Raw genomic sequence first — 7242 nt, 5'->3', positions numbered from 1 at the left:
CCCACAGGGCCACCCAGGACTGGGCTGGAGCTGCGGGCACGTCATGCCCTGAGCTCCTGGCAGTGTCTGGGACGGCATCGCTCCGATGGCAGAGACGGACACGCCCACCCGAGTTCTCCTCAGCTGGGTTAGAATGGACTCATGCTCTGCACGAGAGGACAGGTCTCCACCAGGGAGGGAGAAGCCCTCTGGGCCCTCTGGGCCCTGAAGGGTCCCCAGGATGCAGGGGAGGTCCTGGGAAACTGGACTGGTCAGCTACCTGAGCCAGCAAGCCCGGCTGGGCCCCCTGCCTCTGCGATGGGCAGGTTGGTCAGGGGCCAGGTGCACCCTCACCCTGGGGCTCCCAGAAGCCAGCTCCCTGGGTGGTGAGTGGACACCCCAAGCCACCCTGCTGAGAACGAGGCAGGCAGGAGCCTCATCTGTCAGAGCACTTATCCTCACGCAGCCTGGGATGGTCTTGTCCTCAGAAAGGACATCAGGGGGCCTGGCCAGTGGCCCAGGCGGCTACTCATGGGCGATGTGCAGTCCATGCCCGGGGACGCATGCCCCTGGAGGCAGGCTGTCTGCCACCTGCCGGCTCTGACCCTGCATGGGGCAAACAGTGTTTCTGGGCTTTTCCTGAAAAGCAGCAGCCACGTCCCCCCACAACTCCTGCCCTTCCCGCCCCTGCCTGCCCTTCCGAAGCAGATAATCTCAATCAAGTCATTGCATCTCTTTGTGTTTACCTCGGTCTCTTCCACAAAACACGCTTACGCTGCTTTTCCTTGGTTTTTTTTCCTTCTTAGATTATATACGTATCGATTTCCTATTACGGAGAGTGATGGTTTCATTCTCCGCCACTTCCCCTCCAAATCTGACAACCTTCTCATAAAGGGGTTTCAACCGCCTCACCCCCCCGCCCCCCCAGCGAGACCAGGGCTCAGCCTCGCAGCCCTGTCGATATGCAAACAGCGCTCGCGGCTGTCGCGTCAGCTTTATTTCCCGTGAAACGTTTTGTTGCCCTCGTGTTAATATTTCCTTTCTGTGTCTATCACCGTTTATCAGGGCGTTGGCATGAAACCTCTTTTCTGAGGAGTCAACATGCCAGGAATCCTGGGACCTCCTCTGCCCTCCTGGACACTTTCCAGAGCCTTCTAACTGCTCAGTTGGCCACCGAGGCTCCTCGCCTGGGGGACCGCCGCCCTCCCAGACACAAGCTGAGGTCAGTGCCGCACCTCTGGTTGTTTCCTGGGACTTGAAAATGATTACAGCTCACATGCGTGCTAAGTCGCTTCAGTCGTGTCTCTTTGCAACCCCATGGACTGTAGCCCACAGGCTCCTCTGTCCATGGCATTCTCCAGGTGAGGATACTAGAGTGGGTTGCCACGCCCTTCTCCAGGGGATCTTCCCCACCCAGGGATCGAATCTGTGTCTCCTGTGACTCCTGCATTGCAGGCACAGTGTCTACCGCTGAGCCACCAGGGAAGCTCATTATAGCTGGCATGTCTGCCCTCACGTGTAAGGGGTAGTTTGACCAGTGGCAGAATTCCAGGCTGGAAACTGCTGCCCCTCGGAGGCTGGAGGCACCGCTTCGCCCTGAGCCCAGGGTTGCTGCTGAGAATGGCGATGTTACCCTGATTCGGGTCTTGTTAATGTCACATGACGTGCCTTCCTGTCTTTCTGAACTTAAAAAAAATAGCTATTTCTTTCCATCACTGATGTTCTGAAATTTCACAGCATTGCGCTCTTGGAGCTGGTCTTTTTCCAGGCATCTGAGAGCTGTCTCTGGACTTTCAGACTTAAAATGCAAGTTCTTCAAACCCGGAGAAGTCCTTTCATTTGTCTGGCATCGTCTTCCTTCCGGCATCCGTGCTCCTGCTCCTCGACCTTCTGCCTTCCTGACTCTGAACCTGGGGCTGGTCTCCTCACGAGCTTCACGCCCAGGCCCCTTCGTGACATCTTGGTTTGCTGCTCTGAACGGGGCGTATCCTCAGGGTCAACTCCTCTGTTTTAAGTCGTGTCCGTGTCTGCTCCCGCATTTTCAGTTTCCTCCTTGTTCTCTGCGAGCCTTTATTTCTGCCTGTCCTGACCTCAGGGTGAGGCTGTCGACTCTCTGGAGACTGGACGTGTTTCTGTCTCGTCCAGCTCCCTCTGCTTAGGGGCCCAGGTCAGAACAGGGGCTGGTACCCGTCTCCCTCTACTCCCCTCTGCCCACCCCCACGGCCCCCACCTCAGCTATTCTCAGGGAACCCGCGCTGTCCTTTTCAGAGGATCGCCCTGCCACTGGCTGCTCTGCAGGGAGGGGACGGGGTCTAAGTGTCCTCACGGGGATTCTCCACGGTCCTGCACCCCGTGCTGTGAGCACACAGGGGGGCCTCGCTAGCGTCCTGTGACTCCCGGAGCCTCCGTTCTGCGAGGCACCTCCACCTGCAGATATTTCCTTGGGTCCCCGTAGGCCTGCGTGGTGAGCCTGTGTCTCGCTTCCCCTGACCCCCTCCCGCCCAGGTTCTCTTTTCTCTGTGGTCCGTGTGTCCTGCGGGCGTCACCTGGGGTGGGGGTGCTGAGACAGAAGCAGCCCCGTGTTGAAGCCTCAAGTACCAAGGGTCCTGCAGCTTCCTGGGTACATCAAACCCTCCACCCCACACCGAGGGCCTGCTGCCCCCACACCTCCCCCCACAGGGAATCAGCTGGGACCCCCCCCAGAGACCCCAGGACACTGGCCCGGGGGACCCCAGGTACCCACCCCCAGAATCGGTTTTCCTGAGCCAAGGTGGCTGCAGACCACAAGTGGGGAAGACTCCTGAAGCCCATTTGATGGACGTCTCCCCACCTGCTCAGCTTCCTGTTCTTGGGAGTGAGACCTGACGTGGCTCAGCTGAGGATGATGGGGATGATGATGGCGGTGGGTGGGGAGCAGCAGGTGCGTGCCAGGCACCATTTCCTCAGGTGAGGATGCAGATGCCCATCTGCTCCGTCTTCGGGAGTTGAGGGCTCGCCTGAGATTCACAGGGAGGGGTGGGATCTCAGCCCCACCCGGCATCGCTGACTGAGGCAGCTCTGCCTCCAATAGCTGAGTCGAGACGCCAAGGCCACCGGCTCTCTTTGCCAAGATTCTCCTGAGGCTTCTGGGCAAGTCTCCCCCGGGGGGCAAGGGGGATCAGCAGGAGTGATCAGGTCGCTGCCACTCACCTCCCGGGCTCCCTCCGCCCCCTTGCACGTCAGGCTCAGAGCACGAGCTGCGAGCTGCGGGGACATGGCCGGGTTGGGCCTGGAGGGGGCAAGCGTCCCAGGCAGAGGAGTGGGGTTTCTCCCGGAAATTCTGAGTGGGGATGGGCCCAGTGCTTGTCAGAGAGATGGTCCTCGGTCTGGGATCCTAAGGGACAAACGTGGTGTCTGCGGTGGTCTCTCAGCTGGACGCAAAATTGCACAGAAAAGCAGGTGATTAACATCAAACCAAAGAGCCTCGTCAGGCAGAGCCAGGAAACCGGGTGCACCAGCTGGAATTAATTCAGTTCTGTTGTCTGCGCTTGGGGCCAGCGGGGAGGGCGAGGGAGTGGGGGCCGGCGGGGCCGGGCGGGGGTGCCGGCGTGATTATGTTTGTATCTTATGTGATTATGTGATTATGTTTGCATCTTAATTTCATCTGCCTCCTCTCACCCTCAGCTTGCAGAAACAACTGAATAAGAGCTACAGGCCAGTGGCTCGGCCCGGGGCCCCTGGGTCCCACCGGGAGCCGTGCCAGCCCCCGGGGCGGTGAGCCGGCTGCCCAGCAGTGGGGACGCCTCTGAGCGCAGCGAGGACCCTTCCTCGGGGAGTGTGCAGTGTGGGCAACCTGCCCCCGCCTGGCCTCAGTCCCCAAGGGTGCCCCGGCCCCTCCGCACGGCACCCGGAGCTCACCAGCCTGCGCCCCGTCTTCCTTCTGCCTTGACCACGTCGCCCAGGACAGCTTGCTGCCCCGTGTCCTGCCATCCCTCAGACTGAAGCCCCTCTGAGGTTCTGGACGCTCTCCGCTCGCCCCCATGGACCCCTGGCACCTCACACACGGGGGCTTGTCCCCAACCTCCCAGCTCCTGCCAGGCTCTGCTCCTGTTTGCATTCTGCCGGCCCAGGGTGTGGGCTCAGCAAACCGCCGGGTGGGGCACAGGGAGGTGGCACTTAGGCACAGGGCAGAGCGGGCAGAGAGGACCAGCCAGCAGAGGACGTCAGAACAGCTTCCCCGCCTGAGCCTCTGGGGCTGGCTTGGGGAAGCGAGGGCGGGTCTCTGGGCTCCCGAGCTGTGAGAGGGTTCCTGTGCGGTCCCGCCCGCAGGGCCCTGCTCCGGCCACCTGGGACACTGGCACTGGTGGGTGAGGAGGGCGTGTCCTTGGGCAGGCCACTGGACAGCCCTGGAGGGTGGTCCCTGCCAATCCCCAGGGTGGGGGTCGGAGCCCATCCCCAGGAGGCGGCCCCCTCTGTCCACACCCACAGGGATGGGCCAGGACCCCTCCTGGACTAGGAAGGAGGCGGCCTCCCCTTCCAGGGGATCCCTGTGTCCCCAGGACTTAGCTGGCCTGGTGCTGGGTCCGCCCCCGTGTGCCCCTGTCTGTGCTATCGGGGAGCCTGGTGAGAAATGGCCCTGCCGGCCCGGGGGCCGTGCTGCTCTGTGCCGTCACCGCGTCCCTGCTCCGTCCTTCCCCTTCTTGGGATACAGCCTCGGAGCCGCCAAGCCCGCTGCGCATCTGTGCCCTTGAGAAGCAGCAGAGGAGAAGCCGGCTGCCCTCATTAGAGGGCTGATTAATGGCCCCAAACAGCCGGCCCTGTGAGCGGTCCCCGCCCGACGTGGCCGAGACAGGTAGCTCTTGGCATCCCATCCATTGCGGGCCTGATGGTGTGGGAGAGGTGACCGGGAGGCGAGGGCAGAGCGGGGCTGATGGACGAGGCATCCGGCGCCGTGGGCCATATGGACGGCAGAGAGGCGTGGCCTGCAGGCTTTGACCTCAGCTGAGCAGGGAACTTAGCTGAGCTTCAGAGGAACACGCCCTCAGGGCAGAGTCTCTGCGTGGACTAAAGGAGCTGCCTAGCTGGCCCTGTGGTCCAGCGCCTATTGCCGTGCTGAGCCTGGCATAGCCAGTCCACCCTGTGCCCGGCCAGGCCGTGGGGCCTCACCCCGGCCCTGGAGAGGGGGCAGAGGTGAGCATCGGAGGTGGTGAGGGGCGAGGTCGCGGGCAGGAGTCCCAGGGGGAAGGACAGGCAGCACGCCCCTTGTGGGTGGGTGGGTCAGACAGGAGCAAGCTCATTGCCTCCTGGCCTCGAGGCGGTCCTGCTCTGCTCCCCAGGCTGGCAGGGCCCCCGGGGGCGGGGGTCAGCGTGGGGGGGGGGCACCTGCGGGGGGCTCTGCCAGCAGGACCCTGCAGACAGCCCTGCCCCTCCGGTCTGAGCCGGGGTGACGCGGCGACTTCTCGTCAGTCATCACAGGATGACACGGGTCCCTCCGAGCATCTGGGAGCAGGCCTCATCTCCGGAACTGTTAGCTGGGACCAAGGTCAGGAGTTTCAGGAAAACTGCAGCTGCGGTTAGAGACGGAGTCTCACCCCAGACATGAGAACAAAGCCATCACAGTAAACCCTGAGGGTGCCCGGTGCTGGCGTGTTTGGGTGGAAATAAGCTCCCCCGGTTTTCAGGAGAGGACGGTTCATCGTTTTCATCTTGTCGGGCCAGAGCTTGGAGATTTTCTTAGAGAGAAGTGACTGAGCACCCAGATGAGAGCCGTGCTCTCGCGGAAAAATGAAGAGGGTGGAAGGAAAGGGCAGCAAAGCCACTCAGGGCGCCTTCCCGGGACCCGGCACAGCTGTGCAGGAGCCGAGGTTCAGCCAAGGCTCGCCCACCACGCAGGGCTGACACACCCGCAAACCAGCCTACATGGCGCGCAGGGGAATCAAGGACACTTCATGCTCAGGAAATGCTTTAAGTGAAAATAAAACAGTGATTTGTATGTTGTTAGCGGCTTAATCCTCCGACTGAAACCAAAGGAGCCCATTTTCCATAACCAGATGTCCATCATCTTGGTGTTGTCCTTCACGCCGTGCGTCAGACACTATTTCTTTCTTTTTTTGTTTAAGAAGACATAAGTTACGTATTGGCCGTACCACATGGCACGCGGGATCTTAGTTCCCCGAGTGGGGATGGAACCCGGGCCCTGCAGAGGAAGCGTTGCCCTGAGCCCTGGGCCGCCAGGGAAGCCCTAGACGCTGTTTCTTGGACAGTTGGGTCCACGTGTGCCGCTCACAACAGACGGTGCCCACGCGCGATGCCCCTGGGTAGGGGTGTGAATAATCACACAGGCATAGGAGGTGCTGACGGGCGCCCTGGCCGCCCCCTCCTCAGGGTCTGCCTGGAAGGATGGACAGGGAGGAGGGCTGCACACGTCTGCCCCGGCAGCACGCGGAGACCTGGGCTCCTCTGTCCCAGCGCTGCTTGGCTGGTGGTTGTCCTGCTGGGCACCTTCCACAAAGCCGTGGTGGCCAGACAGCGTGCGGCTGCTGGAGGTAAGGTGAGCGGGGTGGGCAGCATTAATCTCATGATTGTGTATGCATACACACACACACACACACACACACTTGTGAAATCTACAGAAAGATGGGCCAGCGTCCCCAGACTCCCCCAGCCCCCCCGGAGCTCCTTGGTCACCGCCTGGACCGACTGCCCGAGGGGCTGCAGAGGCTGGGTCCGCTCCCGTCCTCTCTCCTCGCGTCACAGCTGCGCCCTCCAGAAGCAGCGCTTTCCTCCTCGACTCTCCTTGTGCAGGAAGATCAGGCTAAGTGCCCGTCCTGCCCCTTCATCACCAATTTTTGAGTAATAGGTCTATTCTCGGGTTTTCCCTTAAACCAACCAGCTTTTTCTTGGTGGGTGGGGGTCATTTGACATCCTGTATCTCACGTATTTAATGTGTTTTAACTGAGCGTCTCTATTCCCCCAATACTGAAAGGGCCGCATCTTTTCACCTATCGTCACCAGGACGCCAGCACAGAGGCTTTGCTGAGAGTGTCTGTACTGAAAGCAGGGCTACATCACTCTCAGGCCCAGTCTTTTTCCCACCAAGGATGACCCATCACTTACTGTCTAGAAGTCACGTGAGAGCTCCTTCCATACAGTTCAACTTCCAGGTTAACACATACTTCAATTCGTTCCTTTCATCTTTTGCTTTTAAAATCGTCTTTCACGTCAATTTACCTTTGGTTTGTAATAATGTAAAGCAAGTCAGGAAGATCCCTGGAGAAGGAAATA

At 60.5% G+C, this 7242-nt stretch overlaps 1 long non-coding RNA gene across 1 annotated transcript; it reads left to right on the top strand.

Moving 5' to 3' along the window:
• Positions 1–2068: 2068 nt before the first annotated feature.
• Positions 2069–5938, top strand: LOC147373281 (uncharacterized). Its single transcript, XR_015164936.1, has 3 exons — positions 2069–3417; positions 3643–4810; positions 5425–5938. It is a non-coding gene; the product is annotated as an uncharacterized LOC147373281 (long non-coding RNA).
• Positions 5939–7242: the final 1304 nt, after the last annotated feature.

Source organism: Bos grunniens, chromosome 5 (assembly GCF_055505025.1).
Source record: "Bos grunniens cultivar Pamir isolate PY7600 chromosome 5, Bosgru_T2T1.0, whole genome shotgun sequence".
Taxonomy (NCBI): Eukaryota; Metazoa; Chordata; class Mammalia; order Artiodactyla; family Bovidae; genus Bos; species Bos grunniens.
Note: the sequence above shows the minus strand (reverse complement) of the source record. Positions and strands in the feature narration are given on the sequence as shown.